This window comes from Oryza glaberrima, chromosome 4 (genome assembly GCF_000147395.1).
Source record: "Oryza glaberrima chromosome 4, OglaRS2, whole genome shotgun sequence".
NCBI classification, from domain to species: Eukaryota; Viridiplantae; Streptophyta; class Magnoliopsida; order Poales; family Poaceae; genus Oryza; species Oryza glaberrima.
In genome coordinates, this window is record NC_068329.1 from 15,430,061 (window position 1) to 15,448,247 (window position 18,187).

Below are 18,187 nucleotides of genomic sequence, written 5' to 3' on the forward strand. Positions count from 1 at the left end.
AGATCAATACAATTTGTTGCATCAAAACAATTTTTGCAATAACTTTTAGCAGTGCAAGGGAGCACACTGCAAATCCATAGCGTTTTGCCTAGGAGTATTATGTTGTTTTTGCTGTGCTGTTGCTGCCACACCTTTTTTTTTTCCTCGTCCTCCGCCACTGAATGTATGGACTGAACGGGACAACTCTTAGTGGCATCTTTTCTGTTTTTATTTTCTTTTTTGTCCTTTAGGCAAAACAATCGAACATCCTGGGTTCCTTTTAGTAATTTCCCAGAAGGTTAGCTGAGCACTTTGTGTGTGGAAGCAGCGTATGGCCCCAAAAGTGAGTTCAGCCCCTTCTTCTACATAAGGAAAGAACTAACTGAAATTTGGGGGTGTATTCTTCCAAATTTCAGTTAGTGCTCTTCGTTTAATTTTGGAAAATTGGTACTCTGTCAGGAACTAGCGCATCTGCACTCTCTTTCCTATGAGGCTATGATCCTATCTACAGGAGTAGAGGAGGTGAGAGAGAGGAGAGGAGATAAATATGACTTGAAAATAATTGAAGTGTTAAAAGAGAAATGAGGAGGTAAGTTAGATTTCTAAGCGAACCTTTAAAAGACCCGCCTGTGAAAATACATTTTTCCGTACGCCCGCTTAAGAGATCTGTCTAGAAAAATAGCCTTTTTTTTTTTTTGCATACGTCTCCTCAAGAGGTCTGTCTATAAAAATAGATTTTTCATGCGGGCCTCTTAAGGAGCCGTATGTGAAAATGGGGATCTATTTTTACAAACGCGGACACTTATAGCTCGTATGCAACCTACTGAGGTGCTCGTTTAGGAAAATCATTTGTATAGCAGTGATTTAAATTTCTTCTGATCCTACCCTCAACCATCATCCCAAGTCCCACCCCATCCATTCCTTGCTTAATAAGAGGCACCAATTGCTTTTTTTCTTAATCTTACCCGCTCAATCAAGTCGGCATTCAACATAGCTGCACACTTACACAAGTAGGATAAAAGTGATTGATGAAATAAAAATGACAAAAACAGTCACTTAACGAATTAGATGGTTTTACTACTTTCGTTTAAAAGTATGAACACTTTTAGGCCCCATTGAAAACGGGGGAATAGAAAAAACGGTGGATTGCAAAACAGAGGAAAAACCCAGAAATGAACGATTGATTGGATTGCAAGAAAAACACATGAATCGGATGAGAGAGATAGACTCAAAGGAATTTTTCCAAGAGGTTAGACCTTTCCCTAAGTTTCTATATAGGAAACTTTCCTATAGGATTTTCAATTCTATAAAATTCCTTCATAAATTCTTCAATTCAACGGGGCCCTTAACATTTCAAATTTATATTTGAATATAAACACTTCTAAATCACTGAATATCCCATCAACGATGAGGTGACCTGATGCACTAAGCTGTGTTTGAGAGAACAGAAAAAGAGGAGATTGAGAAGATACGCAAAACGAGATGAGCCATTAGCGTATGATTAATTGAGTATTACTACCTCTATTCTAAAATGTAACTATTTCTAGCATAGTTACTTGTCCCAAAATAAAGCTATCTCTTCACTACCCTCTCATCTCAACCAATTATAACTATTATCTTCACCTACTTTATCTTCTCCACCAATCACAACCCTCCTCCTATAATCTCTACCTACTTTCTTAATATCCGTACCTACCTAACAAATGCTTACGTTATGAGATGGAGGAAGTAACTATTTTAAATTTCAAAAATGGATTAATATAATTTTTTAAAGTAACTTTTCTATAAAATTTTTTTAAAAAACACACCGTTTAATAGTTTGGAAAGCGTGCGCGTGGATAACGAGACGAATCTCCTCTCAATCTCCTTGCTGCCGAACGCAGGTACAGTACATGGATTGAACGGTACAACTCCGCATTTTTTCCCTTTTGGCAAAACAATGTGCCTCCTCCCTGGTTTTGTTGTCCTGAAAATATCCTTCCCCGATTTTGTTCTCGAGAAAATTTCCTGGATTCTCCTCGATAAGTTCGCAGAAGGAAGGGTGAGCACATGTGCACGTGGAAGCGAGTTGACCCCCTTCTTCTACATAGGGAAGGTATATGTTGTCAGGTGGTTCTCTCCATTTGAATTTGTGCGAAGCCACAAGTTCTCTGGATTTGGGCGACGCGCATCTGTACTCTTCTCTCCTCTCTAACCTCTATTAATATCAATCTCACGATTTTCGTGAACAAACAGGTTTGATTGCTTTACTTTTAACAGGTATTAAGAGCTAGCAAGATCAAGAGGAGCTTGTCTGACCGTTGGGTAGAAAGATTGAAGAAATAGATTAAGGAGTATTAGATAATACTACCGTCGTGATTATCTGATACTCTAAAGATCAAGGTGAGCGATCCAATTATTAATTTCTCCCCTTCATTCCAGTTTGATATCTTTGAAGTACTACCATCGTGATTATTTTCCAGTACCAAGAGGAGGAGCATGTTGCTGGCTTCTGTGTTGTTTGCCGATTGTATACCTTACTAGTGAACTAGCTTAGCACAAAATTTGAAACTGTGCTTGTTGTTCCATGTTGCTTTAATCAAAACTGATCGAATTTCCTGAGGAACAATGTGCCTATTTGAGATAGATTAATGGTATCTTTAGTTCCTGTCTATTTTTAGTGATCAATCTGGTCCATTATACTGTAGACCCATCATAGTTTCTAGACTACAAACACAATTATTTTATATTAGTACATAGGTGATGGACTTTGTTGGGGGAATGGCTCCACTGCGGAGACATGTCTCCGAAGGGCGTGCAGACCTTCGAGGAGCCATCCTCCCCATGGAGATGACTAAGAGCGAATATCACCTTGGGGGCTCCGGACGGAGCCCCCCTCCACTCGCTCCGGGGCTACCCAGGGGCCCTGGAGAGCAAACCCGGCTCCGGAGGCTGCCCCAAGCCCTGGAGCCAGGCCAAGCTGCGGAGCCCCTCCCTGGAGCTCTGGAGACAGCCAAGGTCTCCGGAGCACCCGAGGCTTCCGGAGCCGCGCAAGGGCTCCGGAGGCCGGAGGGAGCCACCGGAGCTGACCGTGTGGCCCGGAGGGAATCACAGCTCAACACGCCTAGTGGCCCATGTTCAAGGACCAGGCACTGGTGGGCGGGAATAAATGTGCACTACGCGCCTCAACTACCTCTGACAACGGTCATGATAACAAGACTACGCCCGCTATTACACAGAGCACACCTTTGTCCAGGTAAAAGCGGGCACCCCGGGCAATACCCGGAGCCTCGGGGGCCGCAACCGTTTCATTAATGGGCGCAGCCCTCTCGGTCTCTGGGGATTTTACCAGTAACCCGAGGACTGACCCGCTGGCCAGCCCCTCAAGGTCTAGCAAGAAGTTAGAGGCACTATAGGATTTTCCTCTTGTACATCCATGTATAAATATGTGAACACTGCCCACAGTTGGCAGATTGAATACATACACATTACACATACACTTGTTGAGTTTTGCAACAACATTGGCGCCGTCCGTGGGGACTCGAGCAAGCAGCAAGCATCCGAGTGAAGAAGCATGCCTCCTAAAGAGGAAGGCGGCCTCCAGGGATGCAAGCGCCGCACCACGTGGGCAACCTCGGAGAGTGCTCCGTGCCCCTATTCGGTTCAGCGGTGACGACAGCGCCACCAGCGGCAGGACAGAAGGCGACGGATAGGCCGGCCGCGACGTCCACCCCAACGCCGAGCGAGAAAATGCCCATAGCGGCAGCGGGGGTGACAACCGCCCGGGCACCGAAGAACCACGTCCGGAGCCGGGGGCCGCAGGAGACCGTGCCACTACGATAGCGGCGCAGCTGGAGGAGTTCCGGGGGGAGATAGTCACCCTGCGTAGCGAGGGAGGTCCGCTCGTGGACGCCCTCCAAGCACAGCTGGATGAGCTCAAAGTCGCTCTCGCGCACCTTCAGGGTGCCTCCACAAGCGCCGCCGACGTCGCCCGTTCAGGGCCCCTGGCGGCGGGAACGCTCGGGGGCTCGGCGGCGCGTGTTACCTGACCTCCCCCTACTGTTAACCTCGAGTCACCACAGATGTGGCAGCTGCAAGAGGAGCTATATCCTCCCGGCTTTCGACCGCCCAAGCTTTCCAAGTACCGGGGGGACTCCGACCCCGCGGAGTTCATCAAGAACTACGCCCTCGCCATCGAGGCCAGCGGCGGAAGCCCGGCCACAACGGCCAAGTGCTTCCTCCTCACCCTCGACGATATGACGTAGCGTTGGTTCTGGTCACAGCCCCCAGGTTCGATTGGCACGTGGGGTCAGCTCTGGCAGGCGTTCTGTAACAAATTCCAAGGCACCTTCGTGGAGCCCATGATGGCAGGAAGCCTCTTCGCCATCAAGCAGCGCCCGGAGGAGTCGCTCTGGGACTACTTCAGGCGCTTCACGGCCACCAAGTCCCAGATCCGCGGGCTCTCGGACTAAACCATTATCGATGCTGCCAAGTAGGGGGTGCTTGAGGGCAAGCATATCACCTCCGTGGATAACCTGATGAACATGTTTAAAGAGTACGCTCGCGGAGAAGAGGAGAACATGCAGCGGAGGGTCGCTAGGGGCTTGCCCCGCTCCCCGTTTAAACACTAGAAGCGGTGGCACCGGCCCAACCCGGAGCGCCTACACCGCTGCAGCCTTTGACCACTCAGGCGCCTACAGCAACCACCACGGTCGCGGCGGATGTGGCCGCCGCTCCCCGGTCGGGCCGCGACAAACCCCCTCGCAGGAATAGGGGGCGCTGCGAGGTCAACACCGTGGATATGACCCCAACGGAGCAAGGGTGAGGCTCCGGCGGCCACGGCCGTGGCCAGGGCCGAGGCCACGGTAGTGGAGACCGTGACCACCGCGACCAGGCTAGAGGCCGCGGAGCTACACCCGAAGGGGTTTTCTGGTGCGGATGGCACGGGGCCAACAACTCGCACGCCACTGAGGACTGCTAAACTCTGGCTGCCGAGCGCGATGAGCGCCAGCCGAGGGGCCCTGGAGGCCAGCAAGGGGCACGGCCCGTGGAGTACCACGCACACTGGCATTATCCGCAACCCTGGGTGCTGCAGGCGTATCCTCGGGCGGGAGCCAAGGCAGGTGGTCCTGCCGATCTCCGGAGGGAGCTTCGCCACACATGAATCAAAGTGTCAGCGGTGCGACTACGCACGCAGCGTGCTGAACTTAGCTCCGGCAAGCCCAACCGCTCCGCAAGCCTGGGCGGCCGCTCCGGTCGTATTCTCCCTGGAGGACGGCCATGGCCGTCTGTACCCCCATAATGACGCCATGGTCATCACGGCCCATATTGCGGAGGCCGATGTCCATCGAATCCTCGTGGACGGGGATAGCTCAGTAGACATCCTATTCGTAGCCGCCTTCGACCAAATGAGGATCCCTCGAAACTGGTTGAGCAAGGCTCGCTGGCCCCCGAGGGGCTTCAGCGGGGACACCGTGGAAGCACTCGGGCAGATTACCCTCCCGATCATTTTCGGCCAAGGCCAGAGCGTCCGCGCGGAGCAGGTCACTTTCGATGTCGTCGACCTCCGCTATGCCTACAACGCAATAATGGGAAGGGGTTCCCTGAACAAGTTCGGGGCGGCCGTCCATCAAAATTACTTGTGCATGAAGATGCCCGGCCCGGCCGGCGTGATCACAGTAAAATGTGACTAGCTCGGAGCCAGGAAAATCGCGTACGGGCACGGACCACAGGCCGAGGCCAGGCATGTACATGAAGTGGACAGCGCCGACCCAGAGCGCATCTCCCGCTTCGTCAAGCCGGAGGCGGACAAGGGGACGCACGAGGTACACCCTGACCCAGCTCACTCGGAGCGGGCCTTCCGGCTCGGCGACGGGCTGGCAAGCGACGTGGAGACGGCCATTGTGGCCGTCTTTGGGAGAACTTAGACGTCTTCGCCTGGTCCGCTTTGGACCTTAAGGGTGTTGATCGGAGCATAGTGGAGCACCATTTGCACGTCCACCCGGGAGCCCAGCCGGTGCGCCAGGGGCTCCGGAAGATGTCCGCCGAGCAGGCCCAGGCGGGCCATGAGGAAGTGAAGAGGCTGCTCGAGGCCTAGGTCATTCGTGAGGTGAAGTACTCCGAATGGCTCTCGAACCTAGTGCTCGTCAAAAAGGCTAACGGCAAGTGGCGAATGTGCATCGACTTCACCGCCCTGAACAAGGCATGCCCCCGAGATCCCTGCCCGCATCGACCAGCTAGTCGATTCTATGGCGGGCTGCGAGCTCTTAAGCTTCCTAGACGTATACTCCGGGTATCACCAAGTATGGTTGGCTCCGGAAGATGAGACCAAGACCAGCTTTGTTACCCCCGATGGGGTATACTGCTACATCCGGATGCCCTTTGGCCTCCGAAATGCCGGAGCAACCTTCGCCAGTCTGGTCCACTCAACGCAAATAGCCTAGCTGGGCCGCAACGTCGAAGCTTATATTGACGATGTTGTGATCAAGAGCAAGCTGGCTTCGTGTCGCGGACCTCCGAGAGATGTTCGACAGCCTCCGGAGGGCTGGCATCAAGCTGAACCCAGAGAAGTGTACCTTCGGCGTGACAAGGGGAAAACTTCTAGGCTACCTCATTTCTAAGAGGGGGATAGAAGCCAACCGGGGAAGATCAAGGCCATCACCGACATGCCCCCCCCCCCCCGCCCCCTGTACCCCCAAGGAAGTGCAGCGCCTTGAGGGGCGCCTGGCCTCCCTCTCGCGTTTCTTGGCCAAATCCACGGAGAATTGCCTCCCCTTCTTCACTGTGCTCCGAGGCGTGCCGCCCTTTCGGTGGACGCCGGAATGTCAACAAGCCTTCGAGGGCCTCAAAGAACACCTGTCTAAATTGACAACATTAGCAACCCCCCTCGGGCCAAGGGCTGCTATTGTACCTAGCCGGCTCACCCGCCACAGTGTCGGTGGTCCTAGTGCTGGAGGATGACTCCGGGCTGAAGCTGCTGCAGCGCCCCGTATACTATGTATCGGAGGCCCTGGCGGGGCCAAAAACGCGGTACACAGAGCTGGAGAAGATGGCATACTCGCTAGTCATGGCTTCCCGGAAGCTCCGACATTACTTCCTAGCCCACGACATCAAGGTGCCGACCTCTTATCCACTGGGCGATATGCTCCGGAACAGGGAGGCCACTGGCCGAATCGGCAAATGGGTCGTCGAGTTGGCATCCTTCGCCATCTCCTTCGTATCTCGGTCAGCTACCAAGTCGCAGATCCCGGTGGATTTCATTGCCGAATGGACCAGGCCATGCTCCGATAAACCGGAGCCGCCCGCGGAGGAGATCTAGACTACCTGAACCGATGGAGCGTGCAACGCTTCCGGTGCAGGCACAGCGACCATCATCATTTTGCCTACAGGCCGATCAGCGTCATTCGCTGCTCGTTTGGAATTCCCGTCCACTAACAACATCGCGGAGTACGAGGCCATTATGTTGGCCCTCCGCAAAGCGAGGGCAATGGGCACTCCGCGCGTCGTGATCCACACGGACTCGCACGTCGCTGCCGGGTATATCGACAAGTCATACCAAGCTCGCAGCCCGGAGCTCGCCAAGTACTTGGAAGCGTTCCGCAAAGCAGAGACACGCTTCCGGGGCATCACAGTGTCTGGAGTGCCTCGAGCCACGATAGCGGACGTTGATGCCCTGTCAAAGGCGACTGCCGGCAGTGCGCAGTTGCCTCCACACATGCTCTATGAGGTATTGCACTCCCCGGCGGAGTCCGATGCAGACGCACCCGCCACCGGAGTCGCGGTGATCGACGCGGAGTCCGATTGGCAGCTGCAGATAACGGACATCCTGACGGGCCGCGCGGAGCCTTCTTCTGCAGCGGAGCATCAGCGCTTCCACCAGCGCGCAACGGGCTACGTACTGGTCGAGGGGGCCTTATACAAGACGGGGGTATGCGCACCCCTCTTGCGGTGCGTCAGTCGGAGCTAGGGGGCTGAGCTCCTCAAGGAAGTCCATGATGGGCACTGCGGGACGCACCTCGCGCCGTGAGCTCTAGCAGCCAAGACGCTTCGGCAGGGGCTGTATTGGCCCACAATAGTGGCTGACGCAGAGCACCTCGTGCGCCGCTGCCAGGGGTGCTAGTGGATGGGGCGAGCTTCGCACATGCCCCCCACGAGGCTCACTCTGATCCCACCGGTATGGCCCTTCGCACGATGGGGCATAGACATCGTCGGACCCTTACCTCGGGCCCCAGGAAACCTGCGCTTCGTCGTGGTAGCAATTGAGTACCTCTCCAAGTGGGTAGAGGCGGATGCCCTGGCGTCTATCACCGCGAGAACAATCCAGCGCTTTGTTTGGCGCAACATCATGTGCCGATTCGGGGTGCCCAGGCACCCAACAATGGACAACGGGCGTTAGTTTGATTCAAACAGCTTCAAGGACTTCTGTGAAGGCAAGGGGACGGAGCTGTACTTCGCCTCCGTCCGCCATCCACAGAGTAATGGAGCCGTGGAGCGAGCAAATGGCAACATCCTCTCCTCCCTCAACAAGCGTCTGGTCGACGCTCCATGCGGCACATGGGCGGACGAGCTCCCCGCCGTACTATGGGGCCACCACACGTCGGTGACCAGAGCCACTGGCTTTACTCCTTTCAAGCTCCTTTTCGGAGACGAGGCCATGACCCCCGCGGAGATCAAGGGTCAATCGCTGCGGGTTGTCCTTCCGGAGCACGCTGGCGAGCGTGAGGTCTCGGTTGATCTCGTCAAGGAGATGAGGGTGGTAGCGGTCAAGAACCTGCAGAAGTACATCGCAGCAACGCAGCTTTGGTATAACAACAAAGTAGCCCCGCGAGCGTTTCGTCCGGGCGGGGCCGTCCTAAGGCGCGCTCTACTTTTCCTTCAAACGGGCTTGCTAAGAATCTTCTCGGCTTCCGTAATGGCCGTGGAGACCGGTGTAAGCATGGCTACGAAGGCAAGAAGACAGGTCAGAAAAAGGGATATATTTCCCCGCTAGCCCTGCGCTCCGGGAATAACCTTACTTGTGGAGGACACTGGACCCGCGTAGGTCCCATTTGTGTGGTCGTCGCCGGAGGTGAGGTCATGGACCCAGCCATCCCGGAGCGGGATGACTCAGAGCATCGCGAACTCCTCCGTCCGGTCACGCATGCTAAGCCGCTTCGCGACCCTCCGAAGCAATTGATGCAGGCCGTTGAGGTCCAGATTGTCAGCGTCGACATCCAGGATCCGATGAAAAAGGATCTCCTTGTTGGTGGAATGAAGCCCGGAGCCAACCCCAACGTCGAGGTAGAACCAGCTTTGGGCCCACCCGGTCGCCCAGCGGCCGCTTGCGGACCGGGCTGGGAAGTACTCCACCAGGCCTGGGCACAGCTGAAAGTTGACGGAGGTGAAAGCCAAGGACTTTGTCTCTCCACCGTTGCTCACCAGCTTCGGCTGTCAGCTAGCGAAGTGGAGGCTCGCGAAGTGCTTCGTGGAGGCCCGGTGCCCGTCGACTCACATAGCGAATTCGTAGATCGCTAAACAGGCGACGGCATTGGCCGTCAGCTGGGGGAGCTCGAGGCTGTAGTACTCGAGCATGCCTGCAACCAGCTGGCTGACCGGGAGGCCGAGGCCGACGATGAAGAAGGCGCTGAACACCACGGCCTCGTTAGCCTCCGGGTGCGGAATCACCTCGTCACGCGGAGGTCGCCTAGCTCGGGAGGCCGCAGGGATCTTCCTGGCGGCGACAAGGTCTGCGATGTCCTTCGTGGACACCATCGAGGGGCCGAGAAGGCTCGATTGCTCTGGGTACTTCTGGCTTGCCCCGAAGAGCCGGCCCCCTGAGCCGCCGTCGATCTCGTCATCGTCACCGGCCGCTGCAGTATCCTCCATGGCGTAATCGGCGTCGTCGCCCGCCAACCCACTGCCGTCACTCGCGCCGGCGTCGGCGTGAGGGCAAGTGGTCTCTTCCTCAGCGCCGGCGAGCGGCGGATCCTTCGACTGCTGTGTCCGGCGGCTGCGCTCGTCGCCAGCTCACCCGTGCTCGCCGCCAGAAGCTGCCGCCCCCAGCGCGGCATCATCGCGGCCGTTGCCGCTGGTCACCAGGCCACCGCCGCTAGAATCGCCGCGGCGGTGAGAAGGGCGCTCACTGTCGTGTGCCATTGAGACTCGCAGGAAGAGAGCAAGTAGGGCAAGAGGAGAAAAGGAGGAGCAGTCGCGACGTGAATGAGGGCCACGCCGGCTAGCAAGCCTTTATAGGCCGACCCCGCCTCATCCGGGTCGTCCGACATGGCTGCCGATAGACCCATGCCATCCATCGTGCACCAAGTAACCGATGGCACAATCTGCGCCCCTATGCATGCTCCTCCCACGTCCGTCCGATCATGCCGCCGCGGTCAATGGGCCGCTTCGTGACTGCCAAAGCGGTAATGATGGGCCCCACTGGCGTCAAATCAGCCAGGGCACGGCAGTCGAGGCGGCAGGCGACCATTCACTCGAGCGGTCGGGGGACATCAAGAGCCGCAATGGTCATCTCCCCGGATGAGTGCGTGGCCCTTCTTCCCCCAGGCGAGAGAAGGCCCCCGAGGGGCTACTGTTGGGGAAATGGCTCCACTGCGGAGACAAGTCTCCGAAGGGCGTGCAGACCTTCGAGGAGCCATCCTCCCCATGGAGATGACCAAGAGCGAATATCACCTTGGGGGCTCCGGACGGAGCCCTCTTCCACTCACTCCGAGGCTACCCAGGGGCCCCGGAGAGCAAACCCGGCTCCGGAGGCTGCCCCAAGCCCTGGAGCCAGACCAAGCTGCGGAGCCCCTCCCTGGAGCTCCGGAGACGGCCAAGGTCTCTGGAGCACCCAAGGCTTCCGGAGCCGTGCAAGGGCTCCGAAGGCCGGAGGAAGCTACGGGAGCTGACGCGTGGCCCGGAGGGAATCACGGCTCAACACGCCCAGTGGCCCATGTTCAAGGACCAGGCGCTGGAGGGCGGGAATAAATGCGCGCTATGCGCCCCAACTACCTCTGACAATGGTCATGATAACAAGACTGCGCCCGCTATTACCCGGAGCACACCTTTGTCCGGGTAAAAGCGGGCACCCCCGAGCAATACCCGGAGCCTCGGGGGCTGCAACCATTTCATTAATGTGCGCAGCCCTCTCGGTCTCTGGGGATTTTACCGGTAACCCGAGGGCTGGCCCGCTGGCTAGCCCCTCAAGGCCCAGCAAGAAGTTAGGGGCACTATAGGATTTTCCTTTTGTACATCCATGTATAAATATGTGAACACTGCCCACAATTGGCAGATTGAATACATATACATTTCACATATGCTTGTTGAGTTTTGCAAGAACAGAATTATTTTCAACCACTAGATACAGTAAATCTAGCTTTGCCATGATACATCTCTCCCTACATGGAACTATTAATGGTCTGGCTTAATTTGTTTGCGTTTATAATCATGCGCAGTGCTCAACCTGGCTATGGACAAGGTTTTTGGAATATTTAAGGGAGCAGCTGGTCTTGCTGCCGATGCCAATGCGATCCATGAATTCTTCAAATGGTTGAGACCACGTGTCTTTGATGCCATATGTTCTCAGCAGCAGCAGCCGCATCTGCTGCAAGTGGGTTCAGGAGGGGCAGGATCAGCACCAGCTGGAGAAAGCAGAACAGCTGCACTACACCAGATTAATGGTCATCTTCAGAAACTCGAGCACGACCTTCAGCTGATCCAATCAACTACATCCACAATGTATGACCTCATCGACCGTCTTGAATGGCATAGCCACAAGGAAACAGAAGCTAGGCACCTTCGCCAGATGAAGGATGTAGTGTACGATGCCGAGGACCTCCTTGATGAGTACAATTACTATGTCATCAAGGTGAAGGTGGACGCGAGCAAGAACTTGGGGCAAGATCACATGCATGAACCCTTTTTAGAGTTCTTGGACAGTGTCAACTTCAGTGGCAATTTCAGCAAAGTGATGGAAATCCAAGACAGACTGAAGCATGTTTTCGACCAATCCACGGATTTAGGCTCAATTAGTCAGGCCAGAGACATGCCGTGTCCTTGACGAGTCACATATATTTGGTCGTGAGCAAGAATTGAAGGAGTTGAAGCAAATGCTAGGAGTACATGGACGCAAGAGAAGCAGGCCTGCGGTACACACTAACACCACTGAAGCAAGAAGGATGGAGTTGCCTGTGTTGCCAATAGTTGGCATGGGCGGTGTCGGCAAGACAACTATGGCCCAACAAATCTGTGAGGATGAAGTGGTGCGAAAACACTTCGACTGCATAATATGGATATGTGTTTCGGATGAATTCGAGGTAAACAAGTTAACAAAAGATGCTCTGGAGTCTCTTGGAGTCAAATCACAAGATACTGATACAAGGGATACACTTATGGTTAATTTACGTGATAGCATTAAGTCAAAGAAGTTTTTACTCGTCCTTGATGACATGTGGGATGATGTCTTAAAAGATGAGAAAGGATGGAGAACATTTCATAGAACTTTAAGCAATGGTCTTGATGGAAGTATGATTTTGGTCACCACAAGATCTTCCAAGGTTGCTAACTTAGTCAGTGACAGTAATCACTATGAGCTGAAGGGATTGCAAGATGGTGTTTTCTGGAATTTCTTCAAACTATGTGCATTCGGATCCGTCCAGAGTTGGAGCAACAATTCTCACAACAGGCCAGAGTTACAGCGTATTCGTCCAGAGTTGGAGCGCATTGGTTGAGCTATACTTCCCAAGTTGAAGGGTTCACCTTTGGCTGCCAAAACTCTTGGACGCTTGTTGAAAAGCAACCTACGCATAGAGCACTGGGAGGACATATTGAGAAGTGAATTGTGGACATTGGAACAAGAGGAGACTGACATTTTGCCAGCCCTTCGACTGAGTTACATTTACCTGCCACACCACATGAAAAGATGCTTCTCAATCTGTGCCCTGTATCCAAAGGATCAAAGATTTGAAAAGGAGTTTTTAGCTGACATTTGGGTAGCACAAGGGTATGTGGAGGCTGAAGATGCATCCTCTTGCTTTGATGACCTTGTAAATCGGTCCTTCTTTCAGAAAGCAGCTCACCAAGATGGTAATAATAAGTATGTAATTCATGATTTGTTACATGATACAGCACAGCTAGTCTCTAAGAATGAGTGTTTCATCATACAACATCTAAGTGACCTAGCTAAAATCCCTCCAAAGGTTCGCCATTTGTCAATATTTACTAATGGAAATATCAGGTGTGCAGAGTTAGTGTATATTTTCACACAAAATAAACAATTGCGATCCCTAGTATGCAATGATTCTTACCAATATTGGGAACCTTTTGCTCCCATGATTGACGGTTGGTTCAAGGAACTCCAGAATATCCGTGTATTGTGTTTTGATATTTCAACAGTCAGAAAGCTACCTGAGAGCATAGGCAACTCAAAACATTTGCGCTACATTGGTTTATTAGGAAATTCTACTTTGGAGACCCTTCCTTCATCTGTTAGCTGCCTGTATCATGTCCAGACTATAAATGCCAAGGGTTGTGTTTTCAAAAGATATCCTCAAGGTTTTAGTGATCTGATTTCCTTAAAGAAATTTGAATCAATGTGCTTCATATATAATAAGGATAAAGATAAGCAATGCCTAGAATGGCCCATAATGTGGACAACACCTGATGAGCAGTTACAGATGACAGAGGAGCATATTGAATTGTTACCTCATTGGAATCTTGAGCATTTGACAATGAAGTATTACCTGGGTAAATTTTGCCCCAGTTGGCTCCGGCCAGACTGCTTGAAAATGTTGATTTCACTTAAACTTTCTTATTGCAAGAACATTCAGAGCCTTTTATTCTTTGACCCACTCTTTCCTGATTCAGAAGATTCAAAGAACATTTGTCACCTTGAGGTGTTGGATATCCAACATTGTCCTAACATCAATTGGCAAGGTTTGGTGGCTTTACCTTCTTCTCTTAGAAAGGTTATCCTTGTAAACTTTGGCCATTCGACAGATCACTTTGGGAGTTGCTTTCGTGGCCTTACTCTCCTGACATATCTGGAAATACAGTGCGAATTCTTAATGTCTATTTGTATAAGTAATCTTCGATCCTTGGAGGATTTGCACATTTATCAGTGTAGCTCCCTCACATCCATCTGTGTCTCAGAGGCAAACAGCAGTCGCCCTGTTGGAGTATTTTCATTCCTTTCAAAAGTCAACATTTCGCTTTGCAATGCAGTGTTGAGTCTTGATGAGTTCCTGATGCCCGCTTATATGCCTGTCATGAAGACCATTCATGTGGAAAGTTGTCGAAAATTAGCGTTACTGCCGATTGATGAGCTTCATCGCTTTTCTTGCTTGGAGGTATTACGTATTGAATCCTGTCCCAATTTAAATACACGGAGGATAATGACATTACCATCCTCTCTTCGGAAGCTCAGCTTACTCGGTTGTCCAAGCATAGAGTTCATCGACAACAGCCATCTGGCGAGTTCAATGACACTCAAGGGACTCAGCTTGAAACTTATTAGCTGTCCAGACTTCATCTCTATTGTTGGTGCTATATCTGTCTCTGAAATACAGTCGGGTTATATAGATGATTGCCCCAAGCTGATGGAGATGACACAGCCTTTCACAAGAGGTCACTACTGGTACGTGCTTAGGAACCATACTTGATAGCTCTTTTTTTTTTCCATTAAAACTGGTTATCTCCATCTATCATAGAGTAATCTCATTAACTTTTTTATTTTTTTTGTACGACTTATTATTAAACTCACAGCGAATTGCCATGCTAGAAGTGCTCTGCTTCAATATCATAAATTGTGTTGTACTAATTTATAACATCTAGCTATACCAAATCTCATAATTGGTCTTATAGTTAGCCCTATTTTCATCAACTGTGGCAAATGGACTAGTTTCCACTGGCTGTCAAGTCCACAATAAGCTAATACTAGCTTGTTCAATACTTTACTTTTACAATACTATGCCATAGACTACTAATTTGTTTAGATTTAGTTATGCTGTAGAAAAAGAAAGCTAAAACGAAGTACGAGTTGTACTGTTTATATTCATTGGATTTGATAGTTCATTGTCGTCAATGTTTTCAGATGATTTCAAGATAATGTTGAGCGTTCAAGATGATTTCAGATGCAAACAGCACAGCACATGCCAGCATAAGTTATGTTGGGGATCAGGGAGAATTTTTTAGGAATACGCAATGAGCGCATCTTTGTATTAAGAGGAGTAAAAGTCTGTACAGGTCAAAGAAAAAACAGGAGACGGGAATTCAGGAAGTCACCCAAGAACTTTAACCCCTAATCTCGCAACAGAATGTTGTGACCTAAGCACCTCAATGCCCTAAAGACGGATGGCCGGTATGGCGGTATTGGCAAGCCGCCATAGCGCTGCCTCTTCCGCCATTCCCTTTGCCACTTCCGTCCAGCTTCTCTACTTTTGGTTGGACACCCAGTTATTCTGTTCCTTCCATATTGTCCACGCTGCGAGCATTGCAACGGTATCGAAACCGCGCCATGGCGAGCTGGAGAATCATCTCGGCAAACTCTACATCATCATTCTCTTCTATCATAATGTTTGAAGTTCAGATATACTAGAAATAAAAGCGTGCTAAGCCGCGCCCAGGCGTAGGAGACGGTGAGTAAGGCGTTGATGATAGTGATACATTCACTGAGTCATTCGTGGGACCAAACAAATTTGTAATGCATAGCGATGTTTGCATTGGAAGGCCTTCTAGACATGAATAGTACTAATATTTTCAAGTAGTAGCAGATCAGCCTCATATTTGCGAAGAGAGATGCTTACACATAGATTTAGACCTAGATTCAGCATTAGTATAATAGCATTCATGATTAACTACTCTCATTCACTAACCTTTCAAATATCTTCTGAAGTTAGCAGTTTTTTGAAAAAAAAAACATTGAGGGGAAGACCTCACTCATTTCATAAATGTAAAAACATAACAAAGGTTAAGCCAACATCTAAACCCCAGCTATTACATGCCTAGCAGATTGGACACATTTTGCATGGTGCCATCCCACCACAAGGCACTAATTTGCTCCAACAACTCGTATAACAAGTTAGTCATGCTTGTCTCCGAAACTATAGGTTGTCTGTAACTATGTCGAACATCAGCTTGGTTGTTTCTATTGTTCTTCATAGGCCTTGTTTAGTTGGGGAAAACTTTTGGGTTTAGTTATCACATCGAATATACGGACATATATTTGAAGTATTAAACGTAGTCTAATAATAAAACAAATTACAGATTCCGCTAGGAAACTGCGAGACAAATTTATTAAGCCTAATTAATCCATCATTAGCAAATGTTTACTGTAGCATCACATTGTCAAATCATGGCACAATTAGGCTTTAAAGATTCGTCTCGCAATTTACACGCAAACTGTGTAATTATTTTTTTTCACATTTAATACTTCATGCATGTGTTCAAACATTCGATGTGATGGGTGAAAAGTTTTTGTTTTTGGAACTAAGCAAGGCGATAGTTGATGTCCTTTTATGGCGGTGATTTTCATTGTCCAGAGGCATCTGACGACGCTTTGTTCAGCTTTCTAGGGTGTCTCTCTGCTGCATCACCACAAAACATATGTATCTCATTTAGCTCAAATGCCTGCACTTAGTAAAACCATGTTTAACCAATACCCTATTTATTAGCCTTGACTGTATGCTAAACCAAACCAACGTGGTTTCATGACATCATGACTCCATCTACATCTGGGCAGAGATACAAATAAAGTCATTCGAGATATGCATGCATGGATGCTACATACGGCAGGGAAGAAGAGGATATAAAATTGGCAAAAATAGAGTGCAGAAAGCACATAAATCCAGAATGTCCATGACTGGTAGCCAAAGCAACCACTTTAGAAAAGATTTAATTGCGTTACCTTTGATGACTGGTGAGCACACAGGGGAGCCGTAGCCCATAGCAGATCAACCCATACACCATTTAGAGCTGTGCAATAATATAACAAAATTGACAATGAGCATGCAAAGTGAATCGTCCGGCAGCCAGCACCCAGCAGCAAGAAATAGGGAAAGGAAGACTTGGGCGCTGTTTCTTTCAGCTTGGGATTATTATAATCCAGATTATTGGTAGTAAGCTGAAAGAAATAGACAACTTACTGAAGTAGCTTATTATTATAATCTAGAGTCTAGATTATTATAATATGATAAGCTTATTTAGATAAGCTTTTACCAGATTATTGGGTGAAAAATTACCTACCATGCCACCCACTCCCTCTTTAGACTTGCAAATCCAATAATCTAGGCTCTAATAATCTAGGAAAGAAACAACTAACCGCTTATTCTACTACAGATTATAACAATCTAGTTTATATTAATCTGACTCAATAATCTAGATTATAATAATTTTAAGCTGAAAGAAACAGGGGCTTAGGTGGATCAGGGACTAAATTTTAATACTTCTATTAGTGTCTAAACATCCGATGTGACAGAGACTAAAATTTAGTGCATGGATCCAAACACTACCTTACTACCGGAACGAAACGGAAAGGTAGTGGCGAATGGACTGTGGCCTGCACCGCTGTTCCGATTGACCAGCATTCCAGAAAGAAGCAATCCTCAGGCCGCTGCAAGGGAGGAAAGAGAGGAAACTAAAATACAACTGAAAAAAGGGTAATGAATCGGAAGAGAGGCAAGAGGCGCTCTGATCTGCAGCCAGCACCAGAGAAACCCAAAGAGAGAGAATGGGGAGAAGAACTGAGCGGAGAGCATCCAAGAACGAAGCTTGTGGAGAAAACCTCCGAATCCTCCACACTATCATACCGGCCGGGAGGCGACCACCAATTCACCTCAGCGGAACCGATGGCTGGGTTAGATGGTACATTGAACAGGAAGAAAGAGGAGAAAGAAATGACAGAGAGCGACTAGCGACCTCACCGGAGAAACCGAAGAGAAAGAAGGCTATGCCTATGCGGAGCAGCCGAAGAGGAGACTTGAGCAAGGAATCTCCAGTCTCCACTACCGCATAGGGAGGCGCTGGGCGATGCGATGCGATGCGATGGCGCTTCGTATGGGCAGAGAGCGGGCCACACAATGTGACCGAAAATAAAGGAAAAAATACACCGAATTTCCCTCAACTTGTCATCGACTTACAGAAACGTTGCCCAATCACAAAACCAGATATCCGACATCTCTTAACTAACCAAAGCCGGTCGCAATAGGTCCTTAGGTGGTTTTGACCCTGGTTTTGTCCTACGTGGCCGGCTGAGTCAGCG

The 18,187-nt window shown here is 50.4% G+C and overlaps 1 long non-coding RNA gene and 1 pseudogene across 2 annotated transcripts; one reads left to right on the plus strand and one right to left on the minus strand.

Annotated features, from left to right (window-relative positions):
* The first annotated feature begins 1,946 nt into the window (after window positions 1-1,946).
* On the plus strand, window positions 1,947-15,157 carry LOC127769275 (putative disease resistance protein RGA1; annotated as a pseudogene).
* On the minus strand, window positions 13,674-17,839 carry LOC127769276 (uncharacterized). Of its 2 annotated transcripts, none has more exons than XR_008016751.1 (3): window positions 17,439-17,839; window positions 13,882-16,902; window positions 13,674-13,788 (listed from the first exon to the last, which is right to left on the minus strand). It is a non-coding gene; the product is annotated as an uncharacterized LOC127769276 (long non-coding RNA). The 2 variants fall into 2 exon arrangements; XR_008016750.1 differs by lacking the exon at window positions 13,674-13,788 and having other exon boundaries at window positions 14,073-14,193; window positions 14,335-16,902.
* Between the last annotated feature and the right edge of the window lie 348 nt (window positions 17,840-18,187).